At 41.9% G+C, this 21,229-nt stretch overlaps 1 protein-coding gene across 13 annotated transcripts in view; it reads left to right on the top strand.

The window, feature by feature from the left end:
* Ppfibp1 (PPFIA binding protein 1) overlaps positions 1-21,229 on the top strand; it is a 136,780-nt gene that overhangs the window by 16,035 nt on the left and 99,516 nt on the right. The window contains exon 1 of one of the 13 annotated variants that reach the window (XM_029478955.1): positions 13,789-13,980. The exons of 11 other annotated variants lie outside the window; for them this stretch is intronic. The gene's annotated coding sequence lies outside the window, so the exon portion shown is untranslated. Of the gene's footprint in view, positions 1-13,788; positions 13,981-21,229 lie in introns of those variants that run through there. One more of the 13 variants, XM_029478962.1, reaches the window with a different exon arrangement.

The raw sequence follows: 21,229 nt of genomic DNA on the forward strand, positions 1-21,229 counted from the left end.
AATTTAAAAAAAATGCAACTTTTCTATTTTGTTCAAAAGTTTTAGAATATCTGGTAAGTGAATTTTTCTTTTTTTTCTTTTCTTTTCTTTTTTTTTTTTCAAATATTGAATTTAGATGTGAGAAAATTTCCCTGTTAAGTACTTTTTTTCCTTTCTATTGTGGATAAGTTACCTGCTCCCCACAGGTCTTTCTGCTTTGTCGAGTTCATCATGAACTTAGGACTGTGCTCATAGTCAAGGCAAAGTGTGTTTTGTCTGTTTATTCATGTGAAACACAGCTCTTGCGAAGGGTGATAACTCAGTCATTCCTTTGCACATAGCTAAGATTTTTGGCATCCTTTAAAGAGTTGTTACTTGTCCATGCTTTATTAACAGAATCATGAGAAAAGAATATCAAGCTTAAGTTATCATGCTGTGTAGAAGTCAGGTTTGGCTGGTGCTGGTGCTAAGCCCTTATGACCTAAGAGAACAGCACTAATAGGAAGTCTCTGCATGAAGAATTCCACATGAAGTTATCTTGTCATTTAAATTCTATTGTGTGTATGTTCAGGCTTTGCATGCTAATGAATTAAGCCAAATAGTTGAGGCTTTCAGAATTCTAAGCCAATATTTATTCTGCAGAGTTAAAGAAAGACATTCATTGGGAATCACCTTTATGCTCTATTTATTTAATTTTAGTCCCTGGAGCCATGATTGTGTTTAATTTAAAATTTTTTTTATTATTATTTTATGTGTATGGGTGTTTTGCCAGCATACATGTCTGTGTATCACATGTATCCTGATGTCCAAAAAGGCCAGAAGAGGGCATTGGATCTTGTGAAACATAGTTATTGACAGTTGTGAGCTGCTATGTGTGTGCTGAGAGGTGAACCTGTGTCCTCTAAAAGAGTTATCTTCAGCCTTGTGGTTACACTTCAGCAGTGAATTAACTCAGTATTTGAATAGAAAGTGAGTTATAATTACAGGAAAGAGCTTCCAAGCTGGTGACTGACAGCCTTGGTTTGGATCTTGGAGCTTGGATCTAGGATCTATTGCGTGGTTTTCTCATCTTCTTTCCTGCATCTTGGTAGGAATGGAGAGAATATGGGAAATTTTCCTCATGTAATACATATAAATTCATAAATTAGAATTATAATATAATTTAGGGCATGTATATTCCTTAGGTAAGACATAGATACAGTAAGCATCAATGATTATGTAAATTGGTGTGCTTTCTGCATTCCCTTACATGTTTAATGCTCAGGGGTCATTGGCTAGATCTTGGGACTGCTGCAGACTGAGGCTTGAACATTGTAAAATGCTGTGCTATTGGCCAGTTGGAACTGTTTCACTAAAATTCCAGTCTTGCAGTATGACTGGAAGTTAGAATGGATATTTGGGGACGGAGGTAGAAGTGGAAGGAACAGTGAGGAAAGTTGACATTGATGAGGAGAGAAAGGAAGAATAGACTGATACTGATCTATTTATTGATGGCCCCAAAGGACTGGAGAGAGTGGTTCATGATCTTGAGATAGGAACCCAGCAGGCAGCTCTGTGCTAGTCACTTGAAGTCATGTTGGCTCCAGCCCTTTGAAACAAGGCAGGGGTGGTACATGCAGGAGTGGAGTGTGCCAGCTGTCTTGTGTTTTGTTGGCTGCTTGGCTGATGGAGTTAGTGGAGTGGTTAGCTTCCATTAGTGTTTGCCTTAGCTGAGTCTCTGTTGATGGCATGAAGATCCCCTTCTGATTTCCTGTGTCCCAGCATCTTTTATTGCAGAAACAGAATGCCAAGTTGGCATGAGTAAATCCTGCAAGGGCCTCAGATAACAGCAGATAGCACCCAATGACCAGGGACAGTCTTTTCTAAGAACAGTTACTATGACTAAGGAGTCTGTGAGCTGTTTAAAGTGTCGTGTCGACTTCCCTCCGCATATATGCATTTGACATGAAGTGCATTGGTGAGTGAAGCTCATTGTTGGTGAACTTGACCCTTCCAAACTCTGTCATCTGTACTTTGGAAGTTGTGGTTTGTTATCAACAGAAGATCTGGATTATTTAGAGTCAGAGGGGGCAGGCGGGGGATTGGCTCTGCCCCAGGATTATGTGCCATTAACAGGCCTTGTCTTTATGAAATACTGGTCTGTAGCATGAAGGTGGGAGGTAGAGAAGTAGGGGGGAGCCAGACTTTCAGGGGTTTTGTATACAAGTTTGAAAAAATACTTAGACATATTGGAACTGGACAGATTAAAAACTCTGTGTAAAAACTCTGAATCTTTGGAGGGAGGAAAGGGAAGGTGAAATGATGTAATTATAATCTCAAGAATGATGATGATGATAATTATTATTATAAGGAAAACTCCCACACCAAGATTCTGGCAGTCTGACCCCAATGTTGATAAGCTTTGTGGTCTTGGGCAAGTCATGCTGCCAGTTGTAGACTGAGTATGATAATTCCAGGCCAGCTTTCATAGGAGGGCTTTCAGGCTAAAAAATGAGATCAGATGTAAAAATGCTGACAAACATTAGACAGAATTGTACGGTCAGGCTAAGTTTTCATTTGAAGTATATTTTCTTCCCTTTAAACAACCTGACCACCCCAATCTTCCAGTAATAGGAAGTAGTCATTGCTTTCCCTCTGACTCCTGGTGCTGTGACAAGTTTCCTTTTGTACCATATCCTTAGCCTGTATGGATCCCAGCCAGCCTCTTAGGGCTTTCTGAAAGAGGATGCAGCTTACTGTGCAAGGCAGTATAGGAGCTCTCAAGTCCTGCTGCAGCCCCTCCCCTGTCTGGTCTCTCGGGGGAATAAAAAAATTACTACCATGTCATCAGTATCAGCCCCAAACCTTTGTTCTTGTTAGTAAAGATTTGGAATGCTGTTCCAAGTTCAGTGTATACTTAAGATAGAGAAGTTCTTGACAGGTAGCTTAGCAGGGTGAGTCTACTGGGGTGTGAGGGTGGGGTTGACAGTGCCAGTTTGGGCACCCTTTGTACGAGTGTCAGTTCATAGTGCCACGTGATGTTGTGATGCGCATATTATTAGTTTCGATAGGTCCTACTGTCCTGACTTGTGACCTTGCTGTACTCCTGTGCATCACTTAACTCCTGTGGTTGTTTACTAGCTTCGGTTGGTGTTCAGAAAGTGATCAGAGCTGACTGCTAATGATTTGTAGTTTTTAATCGAATGGCCACCTAACAAGTGTTTTTAAAATTTCAGCCTTCGTGAGACTTTTGAGGGAGCTTGTGGTGTCCTCAGCACAATTTAAAATAGCTCTCCAGACCTAGATTGCCTAGAAGCTCCAAAGTGGGTGTCAAGTGGAGTTATGCTGTGCGTCTGTTAGATTGTCTCAAGGAGTCTAACCTGTTGGAAAGGAATCAAACACAAGTATAGATGTGGCAAGACACTTTATCTGCCAGGTTGGGAAATTTGGACCCTGTAGCCAAATGAAGGGGGGATCATAACCTCCTTGTTAATTATTAAACAGCAGGCCTGTGGCTTCTTGGAAGTTCACATGATGCTTGGTGATACATATGCCTGATTGTGGTGTAGTGGGCCCTAGCTTCTGGATTTATGAAATGGCTGATTCCAAATTGAATAATTTTCCCCAAGTGTGAATTACTGCATGATCAGAATATTAATTCTCTAAATATATAAGTACAATAGTTTCTGAAACAATTTGTGTTGTACTTACAGAGCTGGTGGATCATCATCACAAAAGGCGAACAAGCAGGCAAGGCACACAAAATATCAACCCAGAACTTTGTGGCCAAACATTTCCAGGGTTAATGTGTAAAAAGCTTCTTTCTTTCTTTCTTTCTTTCTTTCTTTCTTTCTTTCTTTCTTTCTTTCTTTCTATCTATCTATCTATCTATCTATCTATCTATCCATCTATCCATCTATCCATCCATCAAGGTGCATTGGAGGCTGGAGGACAAATGGAAGGGATTGTATCTCTTATTGATATTCTAAATCCATGCTAGGATATTTTAGTCATGGCTAAGGTTTGGGATTTATGAGTTTGTTTTGGTTGTTTCTTTTGTCACTGTAACAAACCCTGACAGAAACAATTTAAGGGAGAAGAGGTTGCTGTGGATTACAGTTTCAGAGGGTTCAGTCCTTCATGGCACAGGGGCTTTGTGGTGCAAGTGTGGTCAAGCTCCTCACATGGTGGCTAGACCAGGAAGAAAAGAGCTAGGTGGAGTCAGAAGCAGCCTTCTAAGCCTTCCTCCTAGTGGGCTACATCCCCAGAGTTCTACAGTGTCCCCTAAACAGTCAGACCAGCAGGGGACCAAGTCTTGAAAGCACAAACCTGCAAGGGACATACCAGATTCAAACTAGAACAGAGTTCTCTTGCCAGAAGATAAAGTTAGTCTGCTGTGGTTAAAAAGGAGTTAGTCAGTTCCTGGCATTTCCCAAAACCAGTTGTGTTCAGCAAATTTCTGAAACTGTCAGTCATGGTTTGTGGTGTGAGTGAACAAAGCCAAAGTCATACATAGATAATCATGCACAAGCTCTTTCCTGAGCCCAGAGTGAGTCTATCTGCAGAAGTGAACACACATATGCTTTTCTGTCTTCTGGGAAGTGAAGGGGTTATAGGTTCTATTCATCTAATGTATCAATAGGTTAGGTGTCCTGTAGGTCTAGAGATGGGGAAGCTTGGTGATTTGTCCTTGGCACACAGCCAAAGTGGTAGTATGTTATTGTGTGCTGGTGTGTTGATGTGTGTGTGTGTGTGTGTGTACATACTGGCTTCTGAGAAAGCCTCCCTCAATCTCTGGACAGCTTTGTCACCTTTTCTTTGACTTACACCATGAGGCTGGAGGAGCTCTGTAGTGCCAGGTGGAGGAAAATGTTACCAACCTGTTTCCATGATGTTTGTAGTGGAAAGATAAATAAATAGTTCACTGTTCTCTATTCAGAAACCGAGCAGATTCAAGTTGCCATAGTGACAGGTTTTGTACAAAAAAATACCCATTTTTAAACCTCTTAAAGGGATGTTGGCAGTTGGATTGTTGGGATATGAAATGACTGATCTGCCACCGTTTTACTGTGTTTGCTAGAAATAAGAGACAGATATAGAATTAGAAGTTCAAGTTTTCCTCAGATGAAAAGGAAAATTTGAGCAGTATGATTACTTGGTGGTAGAAAGACAGAAGATCCCTCTCTGATGGGTATGTGTGCTGTTCAAGAAGACTTGGATTCTTTTGTGTGAACCCTAGAGCCTTTGGAGTCTTATTTGGTCTTTTGAACATGCCTGTACATATGTGCCTACCCGCCTGCCTGAGGTAGACCACGACCTCTTGTCCAGCTCAGATGAGGAATCTCCAGCTGTGCCTTTTCATTGTGACTCATGTCTGCAGAGGATGAAAGAAGAGATTCCTGGCATGAATCATGGTGCTGTGCAGAGAGAGATGACTGGTGTTGGGAGAAAAACTTCTGAAAACCCAGAATTTTAAAAAAGTCTATCAAGAAGAGCTAGACCAGAAGGAATTTTCAGTGTTGCCTTCACACCTGAGAAGTCAATCAGGACAGGAAGGGGAAAAGGCCAAAGGAAAAACCTTCTCCATGGGACTGGCTGCACCTCAGGAACGAGGCAGGGCCAGTCGGGCTTGGAAACCACTGGAAACTCTCACTCACTCCACACAACACCACACCACCCTCTTACCCCACCTTGGCCTCATTCTCCTGCAGTCGGAAGGTTTGACACACTCTCTGGGGAGAATGCTCTTGGCTCTTTGAGGGTGGGACCTCAAAGTGTGGGAGAGAGCTGCCTTCTTTAAGCTGATATTGCATAATGTCTCTAGGAGGTAGGGTGTAATGGTTAAGGGCAAGCTGGCAGCCAGGCCGACTTAGGTACCTGGACCTCAGGAAAAGAGGTTAGCCTGAAAGAGTTAGCTGATTGTAACAAATAAACACTCATGGTTTTTATTTTTACACACTAAGAGGTGTAGTGGTTGAATCTGTAAAATGTACTTTCCTATCCTCCCAGACCCCAATGTTTAGACTTTGAGCCAGAGTTCAGCATTGCCAAGTACTGAGACTTTAAGGGCCCAACATGGGGGCTGGTTAGTAACCTTAGGCTTTGGGTAGTGGTTAAATCAGGGGCAGGTCCTTATAAAGGGTGTTGGGTCGTCATGAATATTGACCTGTTAGAGGAACCTGGAGGGTCCTATATTTAACTTCTGATCTTTGAAAAAAAAATCACTCCAACCAGGGTTTCTGCACACTCAAACATGTTAGCCAAACATTTCCAGGGTTAATGGATGGTTGTTTTTTGATTGTTTGTTTTAAGATTTTTTTACATTTACTTTTTATGTGCTTTGATATTTTGACTGCATGTATGTCTGTGTGAGGATGCCAGATTTCCTAGAGCTGGGGTAATAGACGTTTGTAAGCTGCCATGTGGGTGTTGGGAATTGAACCTGGGTCATTTGGACGAGTGGCCGCCGAGGCATCTTCCCAGCCCAACAGCGAGCATTCTTGAAGGCTGAGTTGTCTCTCCCGTCCCTAGATTGGTTTGTCCCATTTTCAAAAGAGAAACAGACACACAGACTACCAACCTAATCTTGGGACAAGGTCATAAAGCTAGCACCAAATGTAAATTCTGTACCATGATAGACAGGCTTATTTATATGCAGGACAGACTTGGTTTGGGTTCCAGAAGTGTATGTCCTGGTGAGGGATCGCCACAGTTCCCTATGGACACATAATTTAGACTTATGTTGGGGTCAGGCAGGATACCCAAATGGGGGTTGGCACCTTAACTGATGGGAATGTTTGCTTCTACATCCTAGTAACCACACTGACAAAAATAGTCACACTTGCCCTACATTACAGACCACTCTTAGTCCCAGGTCTCCTACGCTGGCTTAGCATGAAGGAACTGGCTTTATTTATAATTTAGATCTTTCCACTTCCTAGAGCAATGAAGGAATTGCACAGATGTGCCTAGGAGAAGGCTCAGGAGCCTGACTGAAGAATGGCCAGGCCTAGAGTCTTTGTCTCTCAATTAATTTGAATAAAAGGGAAATTAACTGCCTTGCTTTTCTAGTCCTTGCCTGTGGTAGAGGCAGTGGTGGATTGAAGGTAGCTATGAACACAGTTGGGGATGATAAGAAGACAGTGGAAAGACTAGGCTGATCCTTCTGCTGGCCCTCAGTGGTGCTGTCTCTATTATTGCTCACCGGGTACCACAGCACTCACCTGCACTCTGGTGAAGTTGCCTGGTGTCAGGCTCTGACTCTCCCATAGCCTTTCCTGGTTTGCTGGCTGACATCCGTCTAGAGCCTAAAGGACACTGGCTGCTGGGCTGGATAACCTGTGACTTCATGAGTGCCCTGTTCAGAGTTCCCTGGTTGGAATTACTATGTTCTTTGACAAATGTCAGAAAAGTCACTAGAACTGGAAGAGTTCTTCAGCAACCCTGTGTTCTGTGACAACCTTCCAGGAGTGATGGATTTCCTATGAACTAAGGACCTAGGAGTTACAGAGAGAGTAATTCTTGTCTGCAGATTTTAACCTTCAGTGACAGGAACAGGCCACTAAGAAAGGGCCCTGATGACAGGAAGCCTTATTCTCAGAGACTCAGCACCCATAACAAGGGCACCACTCACACCATCTGAATTTGGCCCTCTCAGCAATTCTCCATACATTTTAGTACATTTTCTGGTGACACTTTGTGAACAGGCATGTGGATGGGGTGGGGGAATGATCTTTGGCTAACAATGAAGTGATTTTCTCCCTCCCTCCCTCCTTCTTTTTTCTTCCTTACTTTCCTGCCCCTCTAGGTCTTCCAAATTGAAATACTAAATGCTTTAAGAATTACTCGTTATTTAAAGCCTGTTTAAAGAGGCAGTAGATCAGCAACTCTTGCTAAGTATTTTAGATAAAGCATACTGTCTCACAGAACTGAGAGGGCAGGAAAATGCATCTTGCAGGAGTGCCTGTGTTTCCACACAATTTCATTTAGGAACAAGTACTGTTTAACATCATCCATATATGGTTTGCCCAGGTGCATAGATATAAGGAGAATGGCCTCAAACTGGCTGTCCTGCTAAGATTCTTGTCCTAGTGAAATTGTTCATTCCATATAGTGCAATTTGCTTTCGGAAGTTTTGTACATTTTTGTAGTAGAAAGATTTGCTTACAGAGGTAATTTGGAACTCAGTAGCACTCACCATAAAACTCGTAGCATTTTATCAGTGATTGGCTGGAATCTATAGTTGAAATGTATTTGAGACAACTGCTGATAGTCAAAATCCAGGAAACAGCCTGGAACAGCTCCATAGTGTGAATCCATACTTTAAAAAATATCTAAAATGGGGATGACTTGGTTTGCTTACCCTCATGAGGTTTGTCGTTCAGCACAAGCCAAATGTTCAGTGTCACTGCTAGTGGGAAGTTATCCTAGCTGGGGTTAGCAGGTTAATGCAAGTTAGTGTCTGAGTGGGTAGTTAATGGCCCTTTGTGCTCCTGTCTGGGGATTCTGCATCTGGAGTCTTTGTCCTTCTTTCTGTTTAAAGAGGAACGTTGCCCTTGGTGAGTTTCCATGGCATGAGGTTGACCAGAGGCTTGCAAGTTGTGCTCCTGTAGGTATGGTTTGCAGAGCCATAGCACGTGGAGGTCAAGGGGAAGGAAGCAGGGCTGTTGGTATCAAGCACATGTCTGTGTGCCAAGCAGAAGGGGCAGGCTGATCATGTGTTCTCCTGCAAGGCTGCTGTGTGGAGCATGTCTTTGGCACTGTTACTATCAACACTCAGGAGGAAGACATGTGAGGGCCACGAGTTCAGAGCCAGTCTGTAGAGCAGGGCCTATCTAAACCAAACCAAACCCACCAACCAACCATTCTGGAAAATATTTGGGTCTTGATCCTATCCTCTGGCTCTGGTCTCCTTCAGCAATGAGGTTCTATGATTTTGTAACTATTCCTGCTCCACTATCCTTTCCGAACATCATTTGAATCAGGAAGCGTGGCCCAGAGGCTCGTATTCATGCTCCATGTGTCATAGAAAGGCTGAGGACCGATGAAGAGGCTCTGGAAATTTTTCTGAAGGTGGTTTCTCATATTCCTGCCAGCACTATGGAGTCTTTATTTGCTTTGATTTTACTTGAGTAGATTAAATAGCAGTGATTATTATATGCAAAAAGTATTGCTACTTTTTTTTTTTTAAATGTGAAAGCTGAGCCTTGCTTGGCAGATACCGTGCTTTTTTTTTTTTGGTGTGTGGAGGAAATCATAAATCAGGATTGAAGGTAAAAGTTATTTTGACTCAACTCTTTCCCCTTTCTCTGCAGAGGAACAATTGTTTGGCTCTGGAACAGCTCGGATTGGTGACCCAGAATTAAACTCTGTTAGTGAGCTTGAATTTCTAAGAACTCAAGTGTTTTAAGAAGTAATTTTGGGGAGCAAGAGCCCCTGCTTTATGCTTGTTTGCCTGATTAGATACCAAGCATATTTTTGTTTTAAGGCCTTTCTTTACATACAATAGTAGCTCCCATTTTATATTAAGTGCTGTATTTTATGTGTATGTAATGTATGGTTACATTCACGTACGTAGGAAAAGCAATTAGCTGTTAGTGTTAAACTTATAATATTTCAGACTTAATTGTGAAGCTTAAGTTGAATTATGAATAATTAATACAGGATACTTTGGAATTAGCAACTTGCTTAGTGACTAAAGCTGCTTCCTGAAGACATCTGTTGATAATGGAGTGAACTATTTTCTTGGCATAATATGCTGGTTTTGAGTAATCTTTTTATGGTTGATAGGCCAATTTTAAAATCTGGAAAAACAAGAGCTTTACTGCAGGCTTTTAATTTCTCACAGTTTAACTTTAAATTAATTTCTGACATACATGTAAATGGTTATAAGTATTTCCTTTAGCCACGAAGCGTAAGATCAGCAGCATCCATATCTATGTGTCAATAAATATTTTACAAAACAAGAACTGCCCAACCTGGATCTTTGAGCACTGTTTCTGTTCTCTGCCAGTGATAATATTTGCTTTCATAGAATGGAAAATTGGCTTTTCAGTATCTCCAGACAGCCACTGTCACAGCAATGACCAGAAAGGGACAAAAGACAAATTCCAGCTGTGTAGATTTTGTCGTAGAGCCTTGCTAGGAGGTTAGGTTATAGGAATTGGGAATTCCAGATGGCATTTTAGTCTCACATTTATTGTTTCTTGTTCTACAGTGTATTGTTCTTCCTTACTGAGGGCAGGAAATCCAGTATAGCTCTGACTTCTAATCCTTGACTAGGAATGGGAGAATGTGTTGGAAGGACTGACAGAATGACCTAAGGAACCACCTCACTGTTAGGCTTTAGTTTCCAAACAAGACTTTTTAAAAAGGTTTGGAACTAATACATTGGCTAGGGTATATGCATTTGGAGGGTGAGGGAGGCTGGAATCTTAACTCAGTGAAGACCTTTTATCCCACCAGCCCATGTCCTTGAATAGGGCTTACTCTATGCCTCAGTGGCTTGGATTTTACTTCTTTTTTTTTTTTTTTTTTTTTTAAAACAGGGTTTCTCTGTGTAGCCCTGGCTGTCCTGGAACTCTGTAGACCAGGCTGGTCTCGAACTCAGAAATCTGCCTGCCTCTGCCTCCCGAGTGCCGGGATTAAAGGCGTGCGCCACCACTCCCGGCTGGATTTTACTTTTATAGTTTCAGAATCTGAAATTTTGTTGAGTCCTCTCACGTGAACATACATCTCTTTGTTTTATTTATTTATTTATTCATTTATTTATTAAGACAAGGTTTCTCTGTGTAGCTCTGACTTGCTCTGTAGACAGACTGACTCAAACTCAGAGATCTGCCTGAATTTACCTTCCAAATGCTGATATTAAAAGCATGCACCACTGTACTGGGCATTTGATTTATTTTTAAATTAATGAATGATAAACCTTTCTCCCATTGCTCGTCCCCCCCTTTTTTTTTTTTTTGTATTGAATAGAAAATTTTGGGAGTAACACCGTGATAATAGTATTTACTTTTAAACAAGAAAAAGGATTAACCTGAAAAGTTAAGTCAGTTTAACAGAGACACAGGACTGTCAGATGATGTTTATTATCACAGATGTTTACTAGGCATTTCTATGGCTTTAAAACTCTGTCTTTCTCCAGGTGGTGATGGTGCATGCCATCCAGCACTTGGGAGGCAGAGGCAGGTGAATCTCTATGAGTGTGAGGACAACCTGGTCTACAGAGTTCCAGAACAGCCAGCACTGAACAGAGAAGCCCTGTATCTAAATACAAAACAAACAAACAAAAACCTTCTGCCTTTTGTACATGGGTGTCTATGTCAGTGCTATTTTTACCTTTCAGGCTGATTGGGAAGTGTCCAGTCTTGCAGGCATGGTACATTCTATCTATTTAAGTGCTAACCACTTTCCTGGGGGTTTTATACTAGAAATGAGTGATTCAGTTTTATTAGGGACAAACATACAATTATTGTGACATGAGCTGCCTTCTGTGATTCCATTTGCCTAGGAGAATTCCCACTGTCTGAGAGTTCTAAATGGAGCCTTTAATTGGGTGTGTTTGAGTGTAAGCTGGCTGAATTGTTTGCACCGCATCATTTATAAATGCTTTGTTAGCATGTGGCTGCATGCTGATTCTCTCTCACACCTTTTGCTTTTCCTCAGATCTGTGCTTTTCTGAAAGTATTTGGTTCTTAGAAAATGCAATTTTTAGATAAGCAAGGCTACATGCACTTAGATCATATAATTAAAAATGGAAAGAGCTACTCTCTTCATCTGCCTGTTTCCCAGGAGGACAGCAGTACAGGAAAGTGAGGTTATATATGATCGTGTCTTAATGTGTGTATGTGTGTGTGTGTGTGTGTGTGTGTGTACATGTGTGTGTAATGCCACATACCTGTATTCAATATAGGTGGAGGAATACCATACTCATAAGGAGGTATAGGCTGGCGAAAATAGTTTTACTTTGTCAGTTCTCTCTCCCTACTACCCCCACCCAAACATGCTGCTTCTATTGTGTAAGCTATGAATTGTGTGCATTTTCCTCCTGCAGTGCATAAGTGAGCCAGTGCAAGGCATACCATGCGGTTAGTTTGGTCTCATTTATTTAACCTGAATTTGGTCTACAGCCTAAAAATGGGTTAATAGTGACTATTTATTAATTTGCTGGCTTGCCATCATGAATACCCAAAGCTTCTGGTATTCTACCATCATTGAGACATACCCTAGTTTGCATGCGTGCATGCATGTGTGTGTGTATGCGAACACTTATGTATGTGAGGCTGTAGGTTGATATTGGATGCCTTCCTCAGTCACTCTTTACCTTGTTTTATTGACTCGGCGCTTTTCACTGAACCTGGCACTCATCATTTTGGCTAGACTAGCTGACTAGCAAGCCTCAGGGTTCCTCTTTTCTCCCTTTCTGGTGCTGAGGTTAAAGGTCCTGGATTTTGATATAGGTGTGGGAGATCTGAACTCTGGTCCTTATTGCTGACACAGTAAACACTTTGAACCATCTCTTCAGCTCTATTCATGATTTTAAAGTGTTACCAAATATATTTAAAAACCTTATCAATGGCAAATTGATGATAATATAATAGCTTAATTTCTTTGTTTTTTTTTTATTTATTATTTTCCTCAATTACATTTCCAGTGCTATCCCAAACTTCCCCCAACCCCCCCCCCCACTTCCCTACCCACCCATTCCCATTCTTTTGGCCCTGGCATTCCCCTGTATTGGGGCATATAAAGTTTGCAAGTCCAATGGGCCTCTCTTTCCAGTGATGGCCGACTAGGCTATCTTTCGATACATATGCAGCTAGAGACAAGAGTTCTGGGGTACTGGTTAGTTCATATTGTTGTTCCAACTATAGGGTTGCAGATCCCTTTAGCTCCTTGAGTACTTTCCCTAGCTCCTCCATTGGGGGCCCTGTGATCCATCCAATAGCTGACTGTGAGCACCCACTTCTGTGTTTGCTAGGCCCCAGCATAGTCTCACAAGAGACAGCTATATCTGGGNCCTTTCAGCAAAATCTTGCTAGTGTATGCAATGGTGTCAGCGTTTNGAAGCTGATTATGGGATGGATCCCTGGATATGGCAGTCTCTAGATGGTCCATCCTTTCATCACAGCTCCAAACTTTGTAACTCCTTCCATGGGTGTTTTGTTCCCAATTCTAAGAAGGGGCACAGTGTCCACACTTTGGTCTTCATTCTTCTTGAGTTTCATTTAATTTCTTTGTTAAGCAAGCAAGCAAGCAAGCAAGCAAGCAAGCAAACCCTTTAGCTAAGATTTCCCCGTGTTTCCTGAAGCCTGAGAGGTGTGATGGCCTAGGAGAGAAAGAAGCTAACTGAGTACCACAGTACCAGACCCCTCTGCAGTTTTACAATCGGATCATAGAGATAGATACCTATGGTATTAGAAGTCCTAATTATAGTTATGCCTCATGGCGTAATTATAGGCTTCACCTTCCAGACATGAAAATTAAATAGTGAAGTTTCTGTACACATACGTAGCATCAATGTGAACAAACCCTGCTATTTCCCAACATGAAAAATATGTGTAAGTGGGCTAAGTTGACATTCTCTAGCAAGGGCACACAAACCAGGAGCTGGTAGCATGGTGTATTTCTCCTCCTCAAGACCCCAAACACTGTAATTGTCATTTATGCCAGTCAGTCACATGCTGATGGCCAAGGCTTCCTGTGCTGACAAAACAGACCGCTTGTACTGTGCTCTTACGCCATGCAGGGATGTGCCCAGAGACTTCACATGAGAATGTTTCACAAATTGACATTTAACTTTGTCCTCCTGTATATTACATTTCCATCAGAACCAAGTTTTTTTCCTCTTTATTTTCAGATGGCAGTCAAAACTCTTTTATTTTAGAGTTAGATAATTCCCAGACACAGCTGCAGCTTTGACCTGTCATTCCAGTGCTCAGGAAGAGGTAGAAGTATCCTTCCTGAGCCTCAGCCACAGGAGGCCCTGCCGCAGAGAGCCAAGTTGAAATAAATAGATAAGTAAGTAAATAAATAAATGAGAAAAACGTGTTTGTCTAGCTTATGAGGGACTTGCTGGAACCCTGAAAGAGGGTTTTCCCTGGAACGGTATAATAAACTGTGCTTTTGGGAATTCTATTAATTTTTGTTGGGAATTCTGTTAATTTTGTTGTTGCTATTCTTGTTTTTGTTGTTTGTTTGTTTTAGCTTCTTTTGAGACAAGGTCTTTCAGTGATACATTCATAGCTGGCCTGGAACTCCCGACCGTCCTCTTGCTTCAGCCTCCCCAGTTCTAGGAGTGCAGACATAAACCACTATGTCCTGAAGGGACTTGTATTTTCCTGAGGTAACCTTGCTGAGCACAGACAGAAGAGAGAAAGAAGAGCCCAGAGGGCTGTGATTTGGATCTCATACATGCGGCTAGTGCCCAGCCTGTGCAGTGGTTCCTTAAAGAAGGCCTGACTGTCATGCTTTTGTGACAGATGCCACTTTGTATGGTTTGCCTGGGATTTCCCTGTCACAAATGGCCAGTTAAGGTGGCTTAGCCTTCTATTTTAAGTTGAGTAAATTGGGGTTGGTAACTTGAAAGGGCAGAACTGGGATCTAAATCTCGCCTGGATGATCCTCCAGATCCTGCCCATAGGGCTCACTGTCCTCCTCTGTGTCTGAACCACATCACTGTCCTGGGCACCTTCCTTTCAAACAGTAAATGTGTTAACCTGTCTGGGTTAATTGATTACTTACTTACTCATTTACTGGGTAACCTTTACAAGGGCCAGCGCTGGGAAGAGAGAATCACTGCTGATTTTGGTGCATTCAGGAGGAAGGGTTCCCTTTGCTCCTTAACTTCCAGTTTCAAGGCCTGTGAATTAAACAGAAAAAAATAACAGATTTCTCTAATCTTCCCTCATCTCTGGCTCTTAAAAATCTTTATTCCTCCTCTTTAAAAATGGTTCCTGAGTCTGAGGGGTAAGGGGTATGATATAGAGGTCACGTCTGTGGCTGAGTGCTCTAATTTGTTGTGAATTTCTATGCTAAGCATCCTTCAGTGCAGAGAGAAACTTGCCTGATGAGGTCTGAAAGAAATACTAACATATGGACAAAGAGATACAGCTTTGGAGGTAGTTTGATATTGTCTGTTTAGCAAAATAATAACAATACACTTGCCCTTACCTCTAGGACTAAGAGCTCCCTAACCATGACTTTTTTTTTTCTTTTTTGGGGACGGCTTGACAGTAGTAGGGATGCATTTCTTCCTTAAGTTCAACAGGAAAGCAAGCAGTTGGTTACACCATAATATTCACTCTACTATCACACCCATGGACATATCTTTCCATGCTGGTTATTATTCTAGTTTACACGGTTCGCAGCTGGACAAGACTGGTTTTGCCCACCCTGACCCTTCTAGCAGCCTGCATAGGACCTTCTGTAACTAGCCAGCAGGGAGTAACTTTCTAGTTAATCAAAAAGCAGCGGCATTATCCTGTATTATTTGGTGAGTCTTTGGAATGTCCGTGACCAACTGGAGGGGAGGTAGCCCATGCCTGGGGGCCTTTGACAACCTAAGAATTCTAGTAGGAACATTACTTGTTGTGTAGGGTAGCTGCAATTAAACTCTCAGAATGTGTGCGTGTTAGTGTATGTGTGTGTGCGTGCATGCGTGTGTGTGTGTGTGTGTGTGTGTGTGTTTTATGAAATACTAGATTTTCATTCCATGCAGCTTTCCCTAACATCCTTAGTATTTGTTTTTCCACTCATCTACTGCCTGCTCTGCCCTATCTTCCCATCCTTCTTCCCACGTAAACCGTCCCCATTATTTCCCCTTTCCTTTTTATATTACCTATGTTATACTCTTTCCCCCCACTTTAAGATCTCTCTTCCCTTCACATCAGTGGTCCATTACAGTGTCCTTGATTCAACAAGTATCCAACTCAAACACGCAGACTTGAGAAGTCAGCAGTAAGTAAGAGGCGTAAGTGGGTAAGGACGTCCAATGTCTGTCTTTCTGCGTCTGAGATACCTCACTTTTCAGCTCCGCCCACTTACTGCATGGTTTACTTTTCCTCACAGTGGAATAAAATTCCGTCCCGTATAGGTTCCACATCTTCATTATCCATTCATCAGTAGATGAGCCTCTAGGCCACTTCCATGTCCTGGATGTTGTGTCTAGAGCCGCCATGAACAGGAATGAGCAGGTATCTCTGTATTAGGATGTAGGGTGCTCTGGGTCAGTGCCCAGGGGTGGTAGGGTAGAGGAAGTGTGGTACTTACCTCCAGTGTAGCCTCACCAGCTTGCACTCCTCCTCTTGGCAATTCGTGGGGGTTCCTGTTCTCATATCCTTGCCAGCATTTGCTGTCTTGTTTTCTTGATCTTAACTGTTTCTACTGGGTTAGAGGAAGTCTCAAAGTAGTTTTAGATGTATATTTACTTCCCTGATGGCTAAGTTGGTGAGCGTTTAGTATTCCTCAGCTGTCTGTTTCTTCTTGTGAGTGTTCCCTGTTGTGTTCCATAGCTATTTCATTGTGTTGTTTTCTTGTGTTCAGCTTTTGGAGTTCTGCTCCCTTGTCCCCAATCCCTTTTCTGTTAGAATAAGCACAAGTTACCTATCAGTTTTGTTCTTCCCAGGCATAGAGTGTTCAGATACACACACATACCTGGAAGTTTTTGTGGGCTTATAAAAGTGCTGCCACCTAGTTACTTTAACAAGCTGTTTTCTGCGACTCCTAATGTATGAAAAAATGCCTTTCTGTAACATACCCAGCTCAGTTTTTAAGTGACCCCACTGTGCTCTGTTTGGCTAGACTCTGTTCTTTGATGTAAGTCATTCCTAGTTGTTCATTGAGTTGCTTGGTAAACAGTTCATTTTTGTGCATTCCTGTGAGTAGTGTTTGTAGGTCACAGCTTTCATGCATTTAAAATGTTGCCACATACTGCTGTACTGCCCTTGGGTAAAATATATTGATTTATGCTGTATCAATGGTTTCCTATTCTCTGGGAACTCTTAACAGGTAGTTGGTCTAAGGATAGGGTCAGGTATGTGAGGGTCAGGCATAATGAGGAGACTTGAGTATTACAACTGCCTTTTCAAAAACCTTTCAGATTCTGGACTCTGGGCATGCATTATCTCCTCGGCCATGAAACAAGGGCACAGTTACTTCTTGTTTTCCTGATCCTTTCCAAATGGGTGTTCTGGGAGGAAACTCTCGTTAAAATGCTTGGTCTCGTATGTCCTTCAGAGTTCAGAGTTCTTCAGATTTTTTGAATATTTGTGTAGATTTTTGGGCTGAGCATCACAATTGCTCAGACTTTTTCAGAGTATTTTGGTTTTGGGCTGGGCTGTTTAGTTTATACCACAGTTTTTAGTACTGGGGGAAAAAAGGCTCATGTTAACTTATTCTAAGACTGTTAAAGAGATTGCTTTAGTTTCATTAAAAACACAAACACAATTTGGGAGGTTTTTTTTTTTTTTAAAGTACATTTAAAAAATATAGTGTGCACACACTCTTGTGCATGGGTCATCATAGTGCATATGTGAAGAAGGGGTTGGTTCTCTCCTTCCTCCTTGTGAGTTCCTGGGGTTGAACCCAGATCGTTAACTTGGTGTTAAGCACCTTTACCCACTGAGCCTTCTTTAAAGGACCGAGCCTCAGTTTTAAAAAGTTTAATTTGAAGAGAAAACAACTGAGTCCATTATTGTTGAAAAAGCAAATATCAGATTCTGGAAGCTGGTAGAACTTTGGAGAAGTCTGTGTTTAGTTTACCATTTTGGGGCATGAGCTTTAAAGACATTAGTGGGCTTATGGGATATGTAGACCTCAGAGTTCGGCTTCTGGGATGAGCCAGTAATAAACGTTAGTTCCTTCTGATTCTAGCTGCATGTGATAGGTCTGGAATGTTGACTTGGTAAGCTTAGGTTTCAGCTGGAGGTGGTGTAGGTAGGCACCATTCTGCACATAAGAAGAACCAATATACTTTTTATGACTGAGAGTAAATCAGTAGCGTAGTTTAAGAACAGTCTTCTTAAGCATTCCCTTGGGGCTGGTAGGTGTGGCACCGTGGGGTGGTACATGTGCAGTGGGCAAAGCCAGGGGCCTAATCCCTGCATCAAAGCAGCAGAACAGAACACACCCATTTGTTTCATTTCACAAGTACAGTTCTGTGAACTTATTTCAGCACAGTTTGCCAAGCCTCATCTTGTTTCCCCCCCTTTTAAATAAGGTAGAAATAGGATGTAGTTGTTTTCGAGAAGTTGAATGTTAAGAGGTGAAGGTAAATGAAGGGAGACTGCATGGTCAGCTTTTCCCTGCTGTGCTGTTCTTCAGAGGCCTCCACTTTGTCTTCTGTGGAGCCTTTGATGTGTCTGTCATCCAGAAGTTTTGCACAGATATTATTTGCAACTTGCTGCCAGAAAGCCTCCAGGGGGAATCTTCCTGCTTTCCAGGTCCCTCCTTCCTGCTTATCTCTGCCCTCATGGAGTCTCCTGTTCTTTTTCCCAGGCCACCAGTTCTGTCAACCTTTCTAGGTATTGGCAATGGCCACTGTCCTCACCAAGGTCCCTGGACCCTTTAGTCTTGTTTGTGACCTCTGCTTCCAGACTGTGGGTACTGCTGGGCCAAGTGACGGAGCACTGTAGTCTCTTTGGCAGAGGGACAGACAGCAGTCTTTTGATTTTTTATCTGTTGACTTCCTACCCACTTTTTGAAGCTGTTATGATTTCTTCCCCGTCCTTTTTTAAGTCTCTTTCCACAATCTCCACTTACTCTCTAGGGATGATATCATTTCCTTTATTTATTGAAAAGATCCAGGCCAGGGGTCACATATTCAAATGCCACCAGGAGGCATTGAGATTACTTAAAAAAAAAAAAAATCTAAGAAATGAGACAAGAGGCAGGGACTGTAAGTGCAGTGTGTGTGTGTGTGTGTGTGTGTTGTGGTGTGTGTGTGTGTGGTTGACCTTTGCCCCATGGGAACTTGGCTTTAGTGTTGCTCCCTTCTCTGTTTTAACTGGAAAACTCAAATGTCTGTTTTTCTGTGTGAAATCTGATCATGTTGAAATCATCCTGGGTAGGCCACCAAACAGTCACTTTCCTTTGCCACCTCAGCATCTTTCTTTGTCACCCTTTCTTTGTCTTCGTGGTGTTCTGTGTTTTCCATCCTGTCTCAGGGGTTTAACCCTTTGTCCACAACTTTCTTTTCTCTACATAAAGACACTTATCTTACTCCTGAATGGTCTTGGTGCTCTCTGTACCTTTGCTGTTGGTTGGACAAGCATCTCACCTTGCTAGAATGGGAATGATTCTGTCTCCTCTTTCCCAGCCCCAGCTGCTTACCTGGGTCCTCAGGGCCTCATCCTTTCTCTTTCATGCCTAATTGGCTTTATAGGGCTTTTCATTCATTGCTTTCTTGATTGATTGAGGCAGTGTCTCAAGTAGCCATTTGTGCAGGATCTGTGCAGCTGAGGTTTCCTTTGAACTCCTGATCCTCTGTCTCTGACTCTGCAGTGCTGTGACTACAGGGGTTCACCACCCTACTCAGCTGTTGCCTTGTGTATTTTTTATAGACAAGATAACATACTTTGATCCAACAAACACCCATGACAAAGGAAATGTTCAATTATGGGATGGACTTTGTACTAAAATGCTCGTCTTTGAAAGCAAAGATTCTAACGCATTCGCACATGATAAATGCTCAATAAAAGTTGAATCTTACATGTAAAAAAAAAAAGATAACATACTTTGACTGTTCTTATCGTTTATATTTCCCCTCTTCATGCCACTCCCTACCTTTTCCTTATTCCCTTTATGTCCCCAGGATCTCCTCACTCCTTTAATTCTTTAGCTGTTACCTTCATGACTTGGTCTTGAGGTTCTGAGATTGTATTGACTTGAATTTTTGATTTTGAACATAAATTTACCATCTGGTTTTATTTGTCCACCCTGCTGCGTCCCAAATAATGTATCTCAAAGATTTTTTTTTTTTAATCGCTGTTTGCTGTACTTTTGCTGTTAGTACTCCTGACCCAGCTCCACCTTGTGGAAAGGGACTCACTTCATCTCCCTCACACTCTTCTCAATGGCTCCTGTTCAATTTCAGAGTGACATTTTTCCTTCTAAAACTTAGCTGCTGCTTTCCATATCTTCTTGGAAGGCTTTTACTTACAAATTAGCCAGAGGTATCTTCTCCTTGTCTTTCTCTGGTTCCTCATGTGTCCCTGTCACCTTGTGGAAAGCCCAGCTCTGGCCAGGCTACGCCTTGGCTTGGAAAACCTCAAAGACAGTGAGTTAGCAAAGCTTATTGGCTTGCTTGCCAGTGCTGTCAAGTATCAAGTATCTTCTCTCACTGTCCCTCCAGATACTCTCTGCTCCAGTGCATTGGAACCATGGATATTGCTGAACACTATCTTGGCCACACTATTCAGTTTTCTGTGGCTGATTTTCTTCTTGCTTCTCCCAGCCCTGTCTTAGATACCTTAGTACAGGGAAGTTTATATTGTTACACAGCTGTCTAACCCAGCAGATCTCAATCTGTGGGTCTCAACCCCTTTGAGGGTCATGATTCAGAGATCCTGCATATCAGGCATTCATATTATGATTTACAACAGTGGCAAAATTGCAGTTATGAAGTGGCAGTGAAGTAATGTTATGGTTGTGGGGGTCACCACAATCTGAGGAACTGTATGAGAGCATCGCAGTGGTAGGAAGGCTGAGAACCGATGGTCTGACTCAGTCTCCCTTCTTTGGTAGGCCTTGCCACTGCCTTTAGCTGTGAGCTGCTCTTCCATTTTGGCTTCCTCAGCTTTTCTCCCTCAGCTTTTCACCTGTGCGCGTCCAATGGCATCGGTCATTATATGTCATTAGTTTATTTTGTAGAACATTAATAAACCTCTTTTCTAAGTCTGTTCTTTAGAAAGATTCTGTGCTTTTTAAATTTTATACCAAGTAGGGTGTAATCAAATGGTAGGAATTGAATACAAGTTTTAACTGAAAATTCATGTTACTAATAATTAAAACATAAGACCATTGAATTTTTTTCTCTCCTTCCAACTCAGCAGATTAGAATTCATGAAATGTGTGTGTCTGTGTGTGTGTTTTGTTTTTTTTTATTTCCCTGAATGCCATACTTGGCACATGACAAGCACTTTGTCAAAGAAAAAAATTCTTTGTGTCTGACTTGAATGCTTCTTATATATTGAAGGTCAGCTCCACGATTGTATCATGTAAATAACATCATTGTGAAAAATATATTCACCTTCTTTATCATCTGTCTAGC

This window comes from Mus caroli, chromosome 6 (assembly GCF_900094665.2).
Source record: "Mus caroli chromosome 6, CAROLI_EIJ_v1.1, whole genome shotgun sequence".
Classification (NCBI taxonomy): Eukaryota; Metazoa; Chordata; class Mammalia; order Rodentia; family Muridae; genus Mus; species Mus caroli.